Source organism: Amblyomma americanum, chromosome 3, assembly GCF_052857255.1.
Source record: "Amblyomma americanum isolate KBUSLIRL-KWMA chromosome 3, ASM5285725v1, whole genome shotgun sequence".
Lineage (NCBI taxonomy): Eukaryota > Metazoa > Arthropoda > Arachnida > Ixodida > Ixodidae > Amblyomma > Amblyomma americanum.
In genome coordinates, this window is record NC_135499.1 from 159,202,354 (window position 1) to 159,220,234 (window position 17,881).

Genomic DNA, 17,881 nt, shown 5'->3' on the forward strand with positions numbered 1-17,881 from the left:
GAATATCATGTCCGGTGCTCTTACCAACTGAGCTACGGCGACGACTGTCCAATCTGCTGCTCTCGTGGGCATTTATGCTTTTGCGTGCAAGCGAACCTTGAGAACACATTACTGTGACACAATACTGGCGTTGGCGGACATCTGAAAACATTTAAATAATGTTAACTAGTTAGCCGCTTAACTAATCCTTGATAATTAACTTTTAACTATAACAGTTAAGCTGCTGGTTGCAATCAAAGACTTGTAGCTGGTCGTTAGTAATAGCCTATTAGGTTTTCGAAGGCGCGATTACCATCGCCGCTATGGCTCGACAAAATTTGGCTGCATCGTGCAAAAGTACATGCGCTTTCGGAAGCATGCAGGCAAAGCAACCCCTCCAGTACCTAGTCAAAAAGCCAAATTTTGTCGAGCCATAGTGGTGAGGGTAGTCATGTATTTGAAATTCTAAAAAAATGATAGGCAGTGATGATTGCAGGTTGCAGTGGTTTCTCTGTATTAAAATGACAAGTTTTTTAACTTCATTAAATCAATTATAATACGGAAACACTATTTTTGGTACAACTCAGCCAAGGTAAAATTTTTGGGGTGGCCAACACTAATTTTTGGATATAACCCGGGCCAAATTTGGACTTCACCACCGTGTTGGGCAAGGTCGATTATGGTTCGGTACCGATTTTGGTACAAATCGGCTAAGGTCAAATTCCGGGGGTGGCCAATTTTTGGAAATAACACGGGCCAAATTTGGAGGTCACCACCGTGTTGGGCAAGGTCGATTATGGTAGTGTACCGATTTTGGTGCAAATCAACCAAGGCCAAATTTCGGGGCTGGCAAATTTTTGGAAATGACCGGGGCCAAATTTGTAGGTCACCACCGTGTTGGGCAAGGTCGATTATGGTTGGGTACCGATCTTGGTGCAAATCGGTCGAGGTCAAATTTCGGTGGTGGCCTGAGCCAAATTTTGGAAATCGCCAGAGCCAAATTTGGAAGCTGCCATCATGTCGGCTATGGTCAAATTCAGGGCTGGCCGGGCGATATTTGGAGATATTTGTGTGTTATGTTTTTTAAAAAATTAACATGACGTCGCTGTTGCTATGTGTCAGCAGAAGATCGGACGGACAAGATTCTTAGTCGGTGTTGGTGAGCTTACCAGTGATTTTGCGCCAAAAATTCTCCCTTGGTACAGGAGTGAGTCGCTGGACAAGTCTGATCGTGAATCGCTGGTGAGGAGCTATACAGTCTGGACTACGTTCTGAAAGAAGCGACGTCGTCCCCGTCAGGTTGGCCGAGTGGTCTAAGGCGCCAGGTTTAAGCTCCTCTCTCTTGAGGGCGTGGGTTCAAACCCCACTTCTGACATTAAGTTTTCCTTGTCGGTTGTCGATACAAGCCGCCACATAGGCTTTGGAAACTGTACAGCTGCAGACAAAAGTAAGCGGAGATCGCTTTTTTTTTGTTGTAAGTATAATCACGCCTGCCCTAGAATGTATCAAGAAACCCTATGTATCCTCGAGGAACTGTAGCAGCCTTCGCTGCCTAGCTGCGGCACCAACTTTAGATGGGTGCGAAAGGCGGCGCTGTGCTGTGCGATGTAGTGCGCGTTAGACAGCAGCAAGTGGTCGAAATTAATACGGAGCCCTTCTTTACGAGCCCTCTTCCTCTCTTTGGTCTTTCACTTCCTCATTCATTCCCTCCCTCACGGCGCGGTTGAGAAGTGAGACAGTTACGGCGGCTTCCATGTCCTCATATCCAATTTTCAATGCGCGTGCCGTGCCTCGATATTTTCATTATGCAACACGCACAAAGTACTAGAAGGCTACAGTGTGCTATGTTTAACTCGGTCCGCACCAGTAAAACACGCAAGATGTTTTTCTGCCTTTCCACTTCCATGCTCAGGAAAAAACTTGCCCCCCCCCCCCCCCCCCTTCTTAGTCTTCATGTTACCTTCTTTAAGACCTTTCTTTTTCCCCTGCTTCACATATAAATCCCTTCCTGGGGACTCATACTATATTCGTCTCGTCGCAAACGATCACTTTTTCTTTGGGATTTGGTGTGCTTTCCCTGATGCCTGTGTAATTTTCGGGGGAATCTTTGGATGCCTCTCGTTTCTGGACAGGCTTTTCAGCGTCCTCTTGCGTCCTCCTAGCTGCTCTTGGTACATTATAAGAGAGCGGGAAATGGACGTGACGTGAGACCATCGCGGACCCGTAAGTCCTATAGATTTCGAGGCGTTATTCGAGGTCTGAACAATCATGAAAAAAAAAAAAAACTGAGCGGATAGAAGGAAAAAAAAAAAGCTCGCAGGGCGAATTTCTGCTACGAGGGACTTATGCATTCTGCAAGAAATGCGGTGTTGTTCGACCCTAGAGCATGGATTATGCAGTTGGGTACCGCCTCGCATTAAAGCACGTTCTGGTTTCTCCTCTATTAACGGAGCTCGAGCACCTTGCATTATTCGAGGCTATCATCTATGTTTGTAAGTAATTGGGTGCCCCTTTGTTATCTAGGCGAGCTTACAGCTGTATTGGGGGTGTGGGCTCCCACTGAAGCCCATGTATTGCAGCGTTAACTGCGTAAGGCACGTTGGACCGCTTCACGGCGATCGGACTCCTCGCAGGCACGCAGGCGCTGTGCAGAGGAGATTAACCTTTGCAAAGGTGCACCTTCGGTGACGAACGAACAGAAATGAGCGGATACCTTAGATCCAACAGAGGAAAGTGAGAACTCAGCCGTATAATGCATTTACTGCATTAAAAAAAAGAAACTGTCTACCACTTTAGTATCACTCAAAGACGTTCAGCATCTCTAAAGCCTCGAGAAGCTACCCATATAAGGGGAACAGTACTCCGGGCGTTAAGAAACACAACAGTCGTATCTAACACCTGTTATAGCTTGCCACTGGCTGCACACTTTGCAAGAAGTCGCTCTCTAAAAAAGCGTAAACACGAATTGACAGCTCGCACATTTGGCGCTCGTTCCGTCACTGGACGAAAGGCAGCGCGTCTGTGCTCCTGAATAAGGTCTCCTCGCACTTCATGGGGCGCTAAGCTCTTTACGGATTAAAGTTTATCGCCACTCCCGCTACTATGAGCAGAAATTGAATTGCGTGGCTTGATTCTTTGGTCGGACGCAGTCCTTTTTCTGGACGTCTCTAGACAGACGACTCTGGACACCGGACATCCGCCAGGAGAGCGCGAAGGTTAGCCCTGCATAAGGTGAGAACTGCATTTGAAAAAACGCTGCTTTTGTCTCGTTTAAACATTCCGTCGTCACTGAAATCGGTTGCTAGGTCGCATGCTTCCTCGCAACTAAGAGCCAGGTTCAGTTGTGAGGACAATAATGACTTGATTTTAATGTCACCAAAGGCAGCTTCGCCATGGTGCGGCATAGCCTATCTGCTATAATACAATCGAAAAGGGGTCTACGGCCCCTTTTCCCGAGCACCCTGGAGAAGCCAAGTATCAGGTGAGGAGAAAGCTTGGACCCATTTGAAACTGGTGAGTAACCGGGGACAGTTCGGGTCGAACCCCGCACCTTCTGCACACGAGGCACGTGCACAAATGACTAGGCTGCTGCCGCGATATTTAGTAGAATAGAAGTAGGCGCGGTGAAGAGAACTGTAAACGTTAAACTACTGATTTGATAATATGATTTCGTAATCTGCCATAGCGTCATCAGTACGGATGGAATAACTGCAGGGTTATTCCTTTTCGCTGGTTCCGCCTGAGCCTATTCGTCGCTTTTCACACCTTTCGTTCCGACAGTCACATTCTCTGCACACCAACAGATCTGCCAGCGACGAACAGCCCGTGCACCAGATGACGGGAAGACAAGCGCATTACCTTACGCATGAAATCTGGGACCAATAAAATGCTCAAAAAACTAGCATCGGTCACAGATGCTTTCTTTACTCGTTGTTGCTAGGAAATGAACTGTCCGCGGCAGTTTCGCTGTTAATGAATACAATCACATGAGCGCAGAGGGACTGGTCGTCTGCTCGGCTAACCGGCCAGGCCGTAAGAGGACGAACTGCATCAATTATACTTCCTATCAATTCCTGGCACACACCACCCGTTGTGATCTCTTCTTTTTCTGTTTTTTTTAGTTGGTTCGTTACTGTGACGGCGGTGAATAATTTTTAGACTGAATAGTTCCTTCCGCCAATCCATTAGGTACTGTCGCTATGGTAGCATACCCCGCCGAACTCATGGCTCTACCAACTACAGCATGCTCAACCTTCAGACCCGGGGCGTATATTATGTAGTTTTTTCAATTTTATTTATGTGCAGTTATATTAAAATACGTGAATTGGTCCTGAGGTGAGTGAGATAATAAGTCGACCTCCGTTCTGAGTCGATCTTTCATCTCTTATGGAAAGGGCCCCTATGAAGCGACGGGTGAAGGTTTCGCTTCTGCACTAGGAGCCGTGAACTACATTGTGATTGCAGGTAGACAGCGCACGCAGACATTCAGGCCAGAGATGTCGCCATCTGACAGAAATGATGTGTGGTCATCCTCGCAAGGTGCGATGTCGTTCAGTCGAAAGTAGCATGCGACACTGCATCGCAGCTATCGGTCATACCGCATCACATGCGTCCGTTTATTAGGAATAATGTACATGAGCAAAATATGGAGTCTATTTGGAGAACAGCAGGGAGTGCCCGCTGGTTACGGAATTGCTTTCCGTAAATGTGTTTCGCTTACGCAGCCGCGGGGCGTATCAAGCAGCTGGAAAAGGCGGAGACCGGGCTGTAGGCCTAAAATACTCAAGGCCGAGCGGGTGCTTCAAAAGGGAACAAGCCGCGCTCCCCTGAACAGACGCAGAGCAGTTCACATTTCTGCCCTGCAGGCGGATGCTTTCATGAAATTTAAGAGAGAGCGAGAGAGAGAGAGAGAGAGAGAGAGAGAGAGAGAGAGAGAGAGAGAGAGAGAGAGAGAGAGAGAGAGAGAGAGAGAGAGACCAGATGCATGCTAATGACCTCGCAGCAGTTTCTCATCCTTTGTGCTGACTATGACTCTTCGGCCTTCCTAGTCTTCTCTTCTTGCCGCTTCCCATGCGTAGGGCGCATTTATTTATTTCTTAATTATTTCAAGTTCCCTCATGGTCCATGCAGACGGCATTAAAGAGGGGAGGAGCGACTACAAAATGGTACATAAGAACAATGCAGAACAGTTTTTTCAGCAACATTACAGACCACTACGGGGTAAAGGAAAGACGTATTGCACAGTGTTATAAAACTTATGCAGTATAAAATAAGGAGTTTAGGGTGACAAACAAAAATATACAAGGAGGTATTGCAAGGTTAGAGTTATCTAGAAACAGTCCGAGCAGCAGCTGTAATACAAACCAATGACAATACTGTTAGCAAGAACAATGTATAAATGATATAAAAACAATAAGAATAACGCATATACATAAGAAATCAGTTCCATCGTTATGCGGGATTACAACGTCAAGAAAAATAAAAAAATCATCGCTAGTTTTTTTATTTCCTTCTTTCTTTCCTTCCTTCCTTCTTTCTTTTCTTATTTCTCTCTCTCTCTCTCTCTCTTTCTTCCTTTCTTATAAACACAGCATTAGACACTGTACCTCACTTGCTAGTTTATTCACCTATTTCTCATAGCGGAAGGCTTCTTTCAGCCGTCAGGAATTATCTTTCAAAGATTCCCTACAGTTTAGAGCAGGCGATTTCGAGAGATTGAGATGATGTCGAGGGTGCGCGGCCCCTTGCGAGGTGTCCCTGGATACTTCTTTTTAGCGCTGGGGTCGACTCCTGTTTGATGCACTCAGTGCGAAATGTCTGCATACGGTAAAGTGCTGGTGCGTGGGCCGTGATGTGCTTTCATATGAAAGGTGACAATTAAGGGCGCTTATATGCACAGTGCAAATGCACTGACATTGTAATCGTAACAACGAGGATCTTCGCTCATTCCCTATCGCTCCGCATTCCCGCTTTATTTTCCTCACATGGAGCTGCAGCAAGACAGGTGCATGTCGACTTATCATGTAACCTCTTTCTATCTCCGGATCAGATCATCACAACGCTAACGTTTGGTTTGGTTTATCGGGGTTTAACGCCCCAAAGCGACTCAGGCTATGACGGACGCCGTAGTGGAGGGCTCCGGAAATTTCGACCTACCACCTGGGGTTGTTTAAGGTGCACTGACAGCTCACAGAACACGGGCCTCTAGAGTTTCGCCTCCATCGAAATTCGACCGCCGCGGCCGGGATCGAACCCGCGTCTTTCGGGTCAGCAGCCGAGCGCCATAACCACTGAGCCAACGCGGCGGCGCACAACAGCGCTAACGTGAGTCGCGCACTAGCCTATGTTATTCAGAGTATAGAAACAAAAATTGGAACAAAGGATGAGAAGGTTGGATGTCATGTGCGTGTGTTTCTTTCTTTCATCTTCGAATAAAGAAGAGATTATAACATGATGATTACGATGATGATGGTTGTGATGATGAAAACATTTTAATTGTAAGTAAAACTGGTGGCCGGTACCCCTAATCCGGAAGTCCACTGCATCTTACAGTGCTGATTTTTCGAGTCGGAGCTGGACAGCATTTCCTCCCACCGCTCAATTATCGGTTATTTTATCCTTTCTATTACTGTGTTGTTTTGGCAGGCCCATACCGTGTGGTACAGGTCCGCCTCTATGCCACAGTGAGCATTGTGGCTTATAGACTTCGGGGTAGATTCACTGCAGTTTGGGTTCTCTAGGTTGTTCAGTATGGTCTTGTGCTTAACATTGTCAATAACACCATTGAGATCTAAATCTAGCATAGCTTTTGGTTTGGTTGCCTCTAGGCATAGCTGGTACTATTTCCTCTTTTAGCTGGAGGAGGATGTCATGAGTTGATAGGTTTGTTCTGAAGCCAAATGTGGTGCTTGTGCTTCTAGGGGCATATAGCCTTTTGTAGATTGTTTTCTTAAAACGACCCCGAGAACTATGTGAGTGAGATCGCTCTTAGGTTCGCTGCGCTGATTTCTTTCCACGGCTTTGGTATGCAGTGCACCTCTGTCGTCTTCCAGGACTGGGGTATTTTTTCTTTTCCTCGGCCCAGAAGTTATTTAAAAAAATGAGACTTCATCGTGGTTGGCCAGAATCTTGACTGCGGCTCTGTCCCCTTCCGGACTCGCAATGCATTCTGTCTCATTTCCAGCACGATTGTTATTATCGCCCTGATCGTTATTGCTCTTTATATTTCGGGATTTTGCTCTCTTCCGTACTCTGGCTGTGCCGTGTTGTTTTCACCAATCTGAATGCACAATTGAGCCTCGTTATAACGAAGCTTAAGGGGCCCGGCAATCACGTCATTATAATCCGTGTTGACCGAGCTTCCAAGAGGAATCGCCATTCCTTAGTTATATACATTATTTCGTTATAACAAGGTTCGACTGTATTTGTGCGTTAGCTCCTCTACTAGTTCCCTTTCGCTGCCCTTGTAGCCATCTAGGGCTCTAGTCAGGTTCGCCATCTGCTTCCCCTGGCTTTTGTTCGGGTAAATTAGGCACCTTAGGAGGCTCCATTTTTTTGCTAAATTTAATATGACAATATGATAAATTTAATATGAACTAATATGGTAATTAAATATAATAAACATAATATTAGTTAATTTTGGTTAGTACATATGTTCAGGAAGCATTTTTTTCCTCAACAGATTTTCGAACACGAACGGCGGAAAAAAATTTAATTTCCTTGAGTCCCGAACGTACGGTGCGAAGTACGGGGCTCAGGAGTAGTCACAAACCGAAATTCAGCCCGCAGCTTTAATTTAGCAAGTGCCTGACTTGGCAGCTTAGAAGTTTGGCTTTTTCGCGGCACCTCCGTACAGAAGACTAAACACCGTCCCCCTGCCTCATCGAACACCCCCAGAGACCCGCACGGCAGCAGCGCAGAAGACCGTGGGAAGAGCTGGACGTCCAGGGCTGACCGTGAGAACGACGCCGGGCGCTGAGCACCGCGGCTGTACAAATCGGCGCAGCACTGGCGAAGCTGAGCAAGTACGAAGAGCACAGCTTATAACTGGCACTCCAATCCCGACCGCGGAAGCTTCCGACACCAAAAAAATGTTGCTAGCCCAAACGTTTTCATGAAAGGCGTGCGCAGAATGCCGAAACAAATAGCGAGCTCTGTTTGCACTCTTTTGGAATTTTCGCGTCTACGGTGAATACGCCAGAGGCGCATACAAGTTAGCGAGAGTAGCACCGAACTGTATTGGCCGGAGAGGAGCCCGCGCTGAGCAGCGAGGTATGCCGGTCCGTACTGAGTGAGCGGCGGTTACGGCAGCTGATCAGGTGGCAGTCGCATACCAATACGGCGGCAGCCGACGTCTCCGGTCTCAGAAGCGGCCTGCAGGCGGCCGCTGCAACCCGCGGTGTCAGCTCCCAAAACAAACACTAGAACCGACCGCGAACGCTCTTCTGCGCGCTGTCATCGTACACCCGTCGAATAGGCCCTGATTCCAGAAGCGACGTAGACGCGGCTGTGCCTGGCTATAAATGCTCGCCACTTCTGGATGTGTGTTGAAAGTCTGGCAGGCCAGGTGCGCTACGGCCTTCAGCGTGTTCTTGTTGCGCAGTGCATGCGTTCAGAGAATGAGTGACAGTTCGTATAGGGTGATGCAGAATCCGAGAGGACCCTATATGCTTCATGCTGAACTTCTATTATGCTGTGCCACCGGTTGTCTGTTCGCGCTAAAAACCACGCACACTTGAGTTGCAACCAGAACCTAAAGTCCGAAATGAAAATAAAAGAAGACAAGAAGAAGGTGAAAACATTCTCGATAAAAATTTCGGCTCAAAACTTAACGAAAACCTCACCGTTACTTATAGGCAAGTGGAGGGGGCATTCTTTGATGGCGTCTGGAGATGTTAGCCTGGTAATCTACGTGACAGGCTTCTCGAATTAAGGATCGACATGACGAAGTGAGGAGCATAGGCACAAAATACTTCCTCACACGTGTACAAGCAGCCAATTCTTCACAAGGTGTGCATACGATACTGGTCCTTACAAAAATTTGTGTGCATACGATACTGGTCCTTACAAAAATTTAAGAGAATTTTCGTTGAATCGAAGAATATTCACGAGGCTGAGTGTGGAGCTCTGAAGCAAAGCCTAGTTTTAACGTGACAGCGTTAAGGGTCCCGTTCGGTGGAAAACCCGGCACAGGCTTGAATAGAAAATCCTGACTGGTAGAGAGGTCAGTGACGTAGAAAAGCAGTTTCGCTAAAAAAGAAAAAAAAAAGTGGTGGTCAAGCGAAATTGAACCGCTATTCTTCGGATAGGGAGCCGCGCACGCTGCCTCGACACCACCGAGGAACGTTAGTTCAGCGTGATAAATGGAGACCTTGCACGACCACCTCACACTGCACAGTAGGCGGATTACATTACAGGAATATTTAATTTATTATGATCACTAATTAGCGTGAGCAGTTAATGTGGACGATGATGTGTAATAAAGCAATGTGTGATGGCAACAAGCACGTCGATTTCTGCGAAAGGGTGCCCCGGGAACCCACAAGCGACTGCAGATGTACATCAAGTGCTCAAGTTTTTCTGGTACATCTCAAGTTGAGCGAAATTGTTTTCTGGAGCGTCCAATTTTGCATAGACAGCAGTGTACGCTACATCAAGGAGGTGGAGGTGGCGAACCCGGTGTAGGCAAGCGCGGTCTCGCCTGTTACGAAGAGCAGAACAGTTACACCAACGGAGAGAAATACAACGTTACACTATAGCTCTAACGTCGCTGCTGTCAGGCAATCGTGGAATAACGGCGTTCTTGGGGTTTCTTGGGGTACAGTGAGGAGACGGAAGGTGCCTGGGCGTAGGGTATTGACCTCTTGCATGTTGTGCTCTGCTCAGTCCATAAAAGAGGCGCGTCGCGCTACCAGTAAACAAGCGCCGACAGTCGCACCTCAAGGGCACGCACGCTAGAATCCCGGGCGCTAAGCAGAAATCGCGACCTCCTGCCCCGTTCCGGGCCCCGGGCTGCGTTCGTTGTCGCTGCAGGAGGAAGGAGGAGACATCAGAAAGGAAGTAAGACACGGCGGGCGTCCTCGGCCGGATGTCGTCAAGGCAGGGGGTGCCCACCCACGGAAGAGGATAGCCGCAGCAGGAGGAGGAGGGTGGGGGGAAGTCCAGCACCCGGGCGCGCTACACACACGCCCCTCTGCGCACACGACGAAAGCACTGACCCCGATTTCCCGGCGGTCGCCCCCTTCGGGCATACTTCGGGGCGTGCCATTGGCGGGGCAGGAAGCCAGGCCTACATCTGATATCTCGCGCGCTGGTGCGGCCGATGCGAGTTTGCCACGCCAGTGTAGAGGCGCGTTTGCTTCGGAGAAGCCGCACGTCGCAGTGGAGCAGTAGGCGCGCTCTCTTATAATGTGCGCCGTTGAGGGGCGGGGGTGACATTTTAGTGTTTCCATGTTTTCGTAACAATAGTTGAACGTTGCTGGCCAATCAGGGAAGGTGGGATCTGTCATTCGGCGGACAGCATCGTCCCGTTTTAGCATGTACACAGCATGCTTTTAATGTGTGCACTATTTTCTCTATCGCCAATTTACTGTTCAGTTCTTCGCTTTTTTAGTAATTTTGTAATGTATAAGTAGTACTGAATAACGGTATAACTATAAACACTGTATAACTTCTATTTCCATTATTCTGCTTAGTTGTTGTATATGCCTACTCACCCCTGTATATAATATGTGTGTCGCCGCGGAAATATGCATCGGCACGATTGTTTCGTCAACTTCTAATTACTACTGCTATGTTTGCATTTATATTAGTATTTTGATTAACAATATAGGAGGTTCCAGTACAGTCGCTGACTACGGCACCTCCTTCTGTATACATTTATCCAGGCTGTATTTCCTTCTTGTATAAATAAACATGATTCTGATTCTGATTCTGAAAGGCGCACGCTCACTGAGCCCGTTCTATAGAGTGAAGGGCACACTGACTTTCTTTTTGGAAAGTGTTGAGAGTCGCAATTGTTTCTTGACTGCGAGGCACGGGCGGAGTGAGGGACAGTGTGATACCCTGAGGTTAAATTCGCCTGTACCTTAAAATTCCCGTCGCTAACCGTATTAGGCACCATGCAGCTAGTTGAGATTGATTGTGGTCCTCTCTTCTTGGCGCCGAGAATCTTGGTTTAAGACAGGCACTTAACCTGGATGCGATGTTATTCTCTAATCTGCGCTTCTACCTCTCCGTTTATATGGGCGCTGGCCTAATCATCTCTCTTTACATAACCGACAATCTAAATTTCAGCACTTCTGTTAGACTCCAAGTTCCAGCCCCGTACGTGGGTGCCGACCGCACACAACCATTAAAGAACCAGAGCCAGCGTAGTGACCTTACTACCCTTACAAAAACATTTTTCGACATTCTATAGACTATCCCTAGTCTATAGACAATACAAATCCTGTAGACAGTCTATAGAGAGTCTATAGATTTATGGCCCTACGCTCCTAATAGACCTCGGTCTGTAAGCAGTCTATAGACTATGAATGGACAAGACGAAATATCTATAGGAAGGCAATAGAGTCCGTAAGAAGTCTATAGGAAGTCTACAGATAATTTTTACAAAAGCGGATATCTCCCATTTATTTCTTTCTTCTTTCCCTTTTACATTCCCTCTTCCCTTTCTCGCCCTATGCAGGGTACCCGACAGGAACACTCTTCTGGTTAACCTCCTCCTCCTCCTCCTCCTCCTCCTCCTCCTCCTCCTCCTCCTCCTCCTCCTCCTCCTCCTCCTCCTCCTCCTCCTCCTCCTCCCACCTCTACAGCTGTTCTGGAACTGCAATCCCTTAGTAACAAAATAAAGGCCTCTGCCCCCAGGCCTGTACGGCAGCTTATAGCACGCCGGCCCGAAGCGAGCTACACTTTCTGTGCGCCGTAGGAAAACGAAACCAAGTGCGTGGCTGCTCGTGAGAAGAGCCGCTCACGGTTTTGCGACGTGCGTCCTGGCTTACTCGACAATAGTAGAGGCCGCACTCAATTGCTGCATGCATTTTGCATGCGCGGAACTTCAAGGCGCAACCTATCCGTGCAGTTCCCGGCCGATCCAAAGCCGTTGCTTTCGAGGTTGAAACGTGCGCAAAGGCTCTGCACAATTTTCCGGCATTATTTCCTTGAGCCAGATGCGCCGGACGCTATGAAATATAAACGCCGTTCGCGTAAAATATTTATTAAAGGGCCTGCGTCTGCAGGGGTTATATATACTATAACGCAGTTTTGAGCGCCATGAAGTATATAGAAATTCGACGCGCACAATGGCGCGTCGAACTTGAACCGAAGTGTTTGTTGCTGTGTTCGCTGAATATCACGCTTTCGTATTGTACAACGGAGGAGGAGGCGGGGACCCAGCGGTAGGTTCTGTCTACCGTAATCGAACATTTAGGGTACTTTGAGGCGTTTCCTGAAGTATCGTTGGAAAAAGCATCTTCTATCACGCAAAAGGAGAGAGTAAATAGAGGAAATTGAAATAAGACCCGACAGGAGGGAGCAAAGAGCGCGAAAATTGCTACATGTTTTTTCATGGAAGTAGTTGCGCTATTGGTATTTACTTACGACGCAGGATGACCGCAGTTGAGTGTAATGAATGTAAAGCCTTGCCGAAAATTTTTCAGGTCAGGTGGTTTCCTTTTCAGCCATATAGTGGCGCCCTTACGGCACCCTTAAACATTAGAAGGTCTCAAAAGTTGATGACAACGGTTTTCTTTTAACGTACACAGATTTAAGTGCCTCATTACGCGGCTAAAAGCCGAATCACGCAGTCTGAAGATGTTGGACCAAACGTGCGCATGAGCAGCAACCTGTCTAACCTGTTAATCTTAACACAGTTTTGTGGCGGCGTTGAAGTGCTGCCATTCCGTCAATATTCTTCTCGGAAGGAAAGCCTTAGTGTTTTCGCTTTTAATTTTTTGTACATTTAGCGTCACTCACTTGCGCACGGTGGAAACCACTGAATTTTAAACGTATCATTACTTGTCGCACGTATTTCCCACTGCTGAATGCTGCCGCTAGGCGTGCACCGGCGTTTCCCCCTATGTGTATACCATAATGCGGCTTGTACGGCGATGACACTGATGTATGCACTCTCGAACCGAGGCTGACACGTCAGTGATTATATAGCGCATTAAGGGCTGCTCTTCCACGGCGATAACTCACTGTTCGCACCTCTCCCCCGCGATCTGATTTCGCTCTCGGGGCTTTTCAATGCCGCCCCTGCGGTGGCGTGCACTCGCGGCCGTTTTCTAGTAACGAAAATTAATGGGCCGCAGCGAAGCTATATGGGCAGAGCACGGCCGTGGTGCGCGCTCGCGCTGTGAGCTTTCGCCGGGACGGAACAAATGGCCCTGTTCGGCGCAACCTTGAGAAATTAAATGAGTTTAGCCAGCGTCTGGAGGGGCTTTAATTTAGTAAGAAAAAAAAAGTCGAGGTCAGCCGTTAACGAAAACGGCCTTGCGCTCGAAGGAGCGTCTCAGGAAACACGGGGGCGCGAACTGGGTAGCTCTCTAATGATAATGACGTTATGATGTTACGATTTGTTAGCGCAGAGCGTTCGGTACCTATAGGGGCTGGTTTTCTCACAAAGTGACAATGACGAGCCACACTTCAGTGAAAAGTAAGGCGAGCTATGCGTGTTTTACGATTTTGTGGATTGTCTCAACGCGTGCAGGTATATCGAGACTGCAGGCAGATATCGTCTTAGCTTTTAGCAAAAGGCGAAATACACTTCGCCTTCCTTCTTTTATAGGAACATCGGTTATAATAGCGGTAAACAGTGGAAAGATGCACGTGACCTGACAGGTGATATAATCGCCGAAAGCTACCACGTGGCTACTCTAGACCAATGATAATGGAAACTGTCTCATCAATATGGAGGAAGGAAGGGAGAGGGAAAGCCAGAGGGGAATCCGCGATACATCTCGCAATGGGTTGAATCGGAGGGAATGTGTGCTGGCCGATTCGGAACTGCAGACGACTTGCGCAGGATTTCCGTTCTCTTCCGAACGTGGCAGCCGGGCTGGAATTGTCTTCCCTGCCCTTTGGGTTGGTGTTCACTGTGGATAAATGTTCTCCTCAATCTTAACTCGAGAACACAACTACTGGCTTGCATAATATCTAAGGAGATATTTGCTGCTAGCCTTACATAATCAGTGAATCAAGGAGGCTTTATCACCTGAGTTCTTTGCTAATGGTCTGGGCGTCACTGAGACGAGTGCACTGCACGCGAGAGCCCTGTGCAAAGCGAGTCCTGCAGTCCAAAGCCAAACTACATTAGTGAGCCCTGCCTTACAAAAACTTCTCTAGACAGTCTATAGACTGTTCATAAACTTCTGTCTACAAAGTCTATAGACTCTCTATAGACGCACCTTAGAGAACAGTCTATATGCAATAAAAATCCTACAGGCAGTCTATAGAGAATCTATAGATTGATGGCCATGCTTTTTTAGTACACTTTTGTCTATAGACAGTATATAGACTATGAGTCGACAAAAAGAAATATCTGCGGGAAATCAATAGACTATATAAAAAGTCTGCGGACTGTCTATAGACCATTTTTATAAGGGCTGGTACACGTGATGGTTAAAGGGGTGGTTATAACCTAATAAATTACGCTGTCAACCTACATGCTCGCGCGTCACCTCGACTCGCATAGCGGGCAATGACTAGACTGCGGATAAGGACCCTTCAAAGTGTGCGTTCACTTCGAAACTTGCACACCTAGGCAAACCCATTCTAATGAATTTTAGTGTTTATCTTTTTTACGCATGGTACCAAATGAATTCGAAGTTCTGAACATATATTTTCTTGAATACACTCGTTTGCTTCTCCGTAATGTCGGAACATACTAAATACTTGCTGAGAGCCCAGAACCGCGTATTCTGGACGCAGACAGTTCAGTTCATAAAACCCTGCCGAAATCTGGACATAGTGTCGCGCTTTGATTAGATTCTGGCCTATGGACCGGCTAAAGATAAGCTGCCAATAAACGCCTTACTCGACACACTAGAATACTTCTATAGGCTACAGTACTAAAGGCTTCAACTACAGACGGTGATCCAAAGACAAAGCAAGCAGCACACTCTCAAGGGATGTCGTTGTTCCCAGCGCGGAACTAAAAGCTTACTGCGAGAAAGAAGAGTGCAGAGAAAAAAAAATAACAAAGAAGCGAATCAGGCGCCAGTTGGGGGTTGGTGCAGAGGCAGGGCCGGAACCGCGCAGTCGGATTTTCCGATTACTCCTGCGGAATCGGGGGCGAAAGCGCCACCCTCGGCGCTATACTGACTACTGCAGCAGCAGGACGTGGTGGCGCACCCAGGAGACCCAGGAGGCCCAGGGGGGGGGGGGGGGGGGGGTTCGTCGGTTCCGCTCGAGGGAACACAATTCGCGATTTTCTCGCCCTCTCGCACCATTGACGCCCCTACTGCTGCTGTTACTGCCGTTGCTGGAACGGGTGCTGTCGCAGCGATAGAAGTCGAGGCACCACGGCAGGACGTAGGCACCAAGTGGCAACGTAAACAGGGGCTCTGAAACAAGGGGCCCCACCCTCCACCTCCTCCTTCGTCCGTCCCCCTTCTTCTACCCGCGCTAGGTCTACGAGGCTGCTGCCGAGCTCGTCTCATCGGAACAGGCTAGGGCCAAGGTAAACAGAGATCGGCCTGGTCTGCTCGCCAGCAGAGACGCGGCCACGCTCGTGCCTCGAGAGAGCGCTCCCGCGTGCGCGCTGTGGCTCGGGCACCGAAATAGAAGCAGCCAGCGCCGCCGGGAAAGAGCGAGCAAATGAAGAGATCGGAAGAAGAATAGGCAGCAGCGTCGGCGGGGCAAGAAGCAGGAAAAGGAGGGTATCACAAAAGGACGACCTCCGCCAGATTTTTTTTTTGTCCGCCGTCACCCTTCGGCATTGTTCGCAGCGTTTAGCTACCGCTGCTGCTGCCGCGGGAACTGGAAGATGAAGAGGATGAGGATATGAAAGAGGGAGGAGGGAAGACCACGACCTGAACAGCGCTGGACTTCGGCCCAGAAGCATTTATTTTATTATTTTTTTTGCTCCGTTGGTGCCACCAAGGCAGCAAGGCTGCAGCTAGATTCACTGAGTATTGATTTACGCTCCTTGTGTTTATCCATTTCATTCGTCCTAAAACGCATGGCTCGCGAAACCCTTCGTTTATGCGTTTTTCTCATTGAAACTTGCCATCAATCGGTGTTTTATCAAGAAGATTATCTGAGTGTCTTTTGTGATGCCTACAGTCGAACTTCGTTATTACGAAACGGTTTACAACGAAATAATAGATATAACAAAGAAATGAGCATTTCGCTGAGATCGGTCAAGACGGACTATAACGAAGCAACGACTATAATGAAGTAATCTACACGCCCCTTCAACTTCAGTATAACGAGGTTCAACTGATGCTCTGTGACCCGCAGTCGCCTTTGTCTTCCATTTCGTTTTACTACTCTTGAGTAAAACAAACAGGGACAACACAGGAGAGAAATTGCACAATCAGCGCTCTGCGTACGTGCGGGATGTGTGTTCTTCCGTTTCTGACATTCCCTGGTGAGTGATTGCGTTGTTTCTTCTGCCTTTCTAAAAGGAGGGCCGACGCACCCTGACTCAAAGGCCGCGTACGCGAGCGTTCGAGAGGTTTTGTTTCCACGGCGCTCCTCTCTCCTCGACTCCCCAGTCTAACAATTTTTTTTCCGCTTAATTTTAATTTTTTTTTTTGCCTTTCAGCCTTGCACTCCCGCCGCCTCTGCGCGGCAGGGAGTGACATATCTGAGAGCCTGTTTGCCTTCCTAGCCCTTGCTGTTCTTGAACTCCCCAAGTTCTACGTCGCTGTTGGTTGGGAGTGTTGGCACCCACCTCCCCGCCACTCTCAAGTTTTGCCGCCTTTGTTTTCAGACTCCTGGTTCGATGTCGTTGTTCTCTTGAAAGACGAGTATGACACCTCGAGGAAAAGAAAGAAAACGACTGAAAGAAAGTGGGGAAAGTGGACACTGTACGTGCTTTTGAGACTAGTGTTACGTGACGCGACGCGGGGAAGAGGTAGAAAGAAAGGAAACAATGGAAAAAATCGCTCTTTTTTTTTAAGGCACCAATATTGGTTTTGTTCTTAAAACGATCATTCATAACGGTCCTTTCTGTCCGCGCACTTTCGTTTCCGCCCACCTCTTAGGGCGAGACGCTCCTTTTTCTTTTAAAATTTTCTACTCCCTTCTTCAGGGCAGAGAGGGACTCAAAAGACAAAAGGGAAATGGACAGGGAGGAGAAGAAGGGAAAAGGGGGAAGAGGAGATGGCGATGGAACGGCTCGGATATCGGCCCCGGCGTCGGCTTGCTAAGCACCGCGGTTCCACTCTTTGGCTCAACAAGGAACGGACGCAGCAGTCTGGAAGAACACGGCAGCAGAAGAGAGGGAGCGGGAGGAGGAGGAAGAGGAGAGGATGAGGGCGGGGATTCCACTGGCCTTCGTATGGCACCCCTTCTGTTTTTTTTTTGTTTTATGTTTGATCCGGCAGGGCAGCAGCGGCGGCAGCGGCAATGGAAGGCAGTCGCACCGCCTCCCCTCTCTTTCCAGTGGCTGATTGCGCGCGCTCGAGTTCCCCGCGTTCCCTGCGGGACTGGCTTTTTCTTGCGACGTCTGCACTTGTGGGCCATTTCCTCTTCTCGCGGCGGAGCTGCCCCCCCCCCCCCTCCCTCTGCCCGTTCTCTCATCCCCCTTACTACTCCGTATAGCAGCCCTCGTACTCGGCGGCATCGGGTAGAGTCTCGCGCCCGGTCGGCTCCCTTTCGGAGAGCGAAAAAGTAAAGCGCAATGGCAAAAATTTCGCAAACAGCGAAGCAGAAGGCAGAGAAACGGCGAATGTCT

General features: G+C 48.4%; 1 non-coding gene across 1 annotated transcript; it reads left to right on the plus strand.

Moving 5' to 3' along the window:
* Positions 1–1,273: 1,273 nt before the first annotated feature.
* TRNAL-UAA (transfer RNA leucine (anticodon UAA)) lies at positions 1,274–1,354 on the plus strand. Its single transcript is given in 2 exon segments — positions 1,274–1,311; positions 1,319–1,354. It is a non-coding gene; the product is annotated as a tRNA-Leu (tRNA).
* The last annotated feature ends 16,527 nt before the right edge of the window (positions 1,355–17,881 follow it).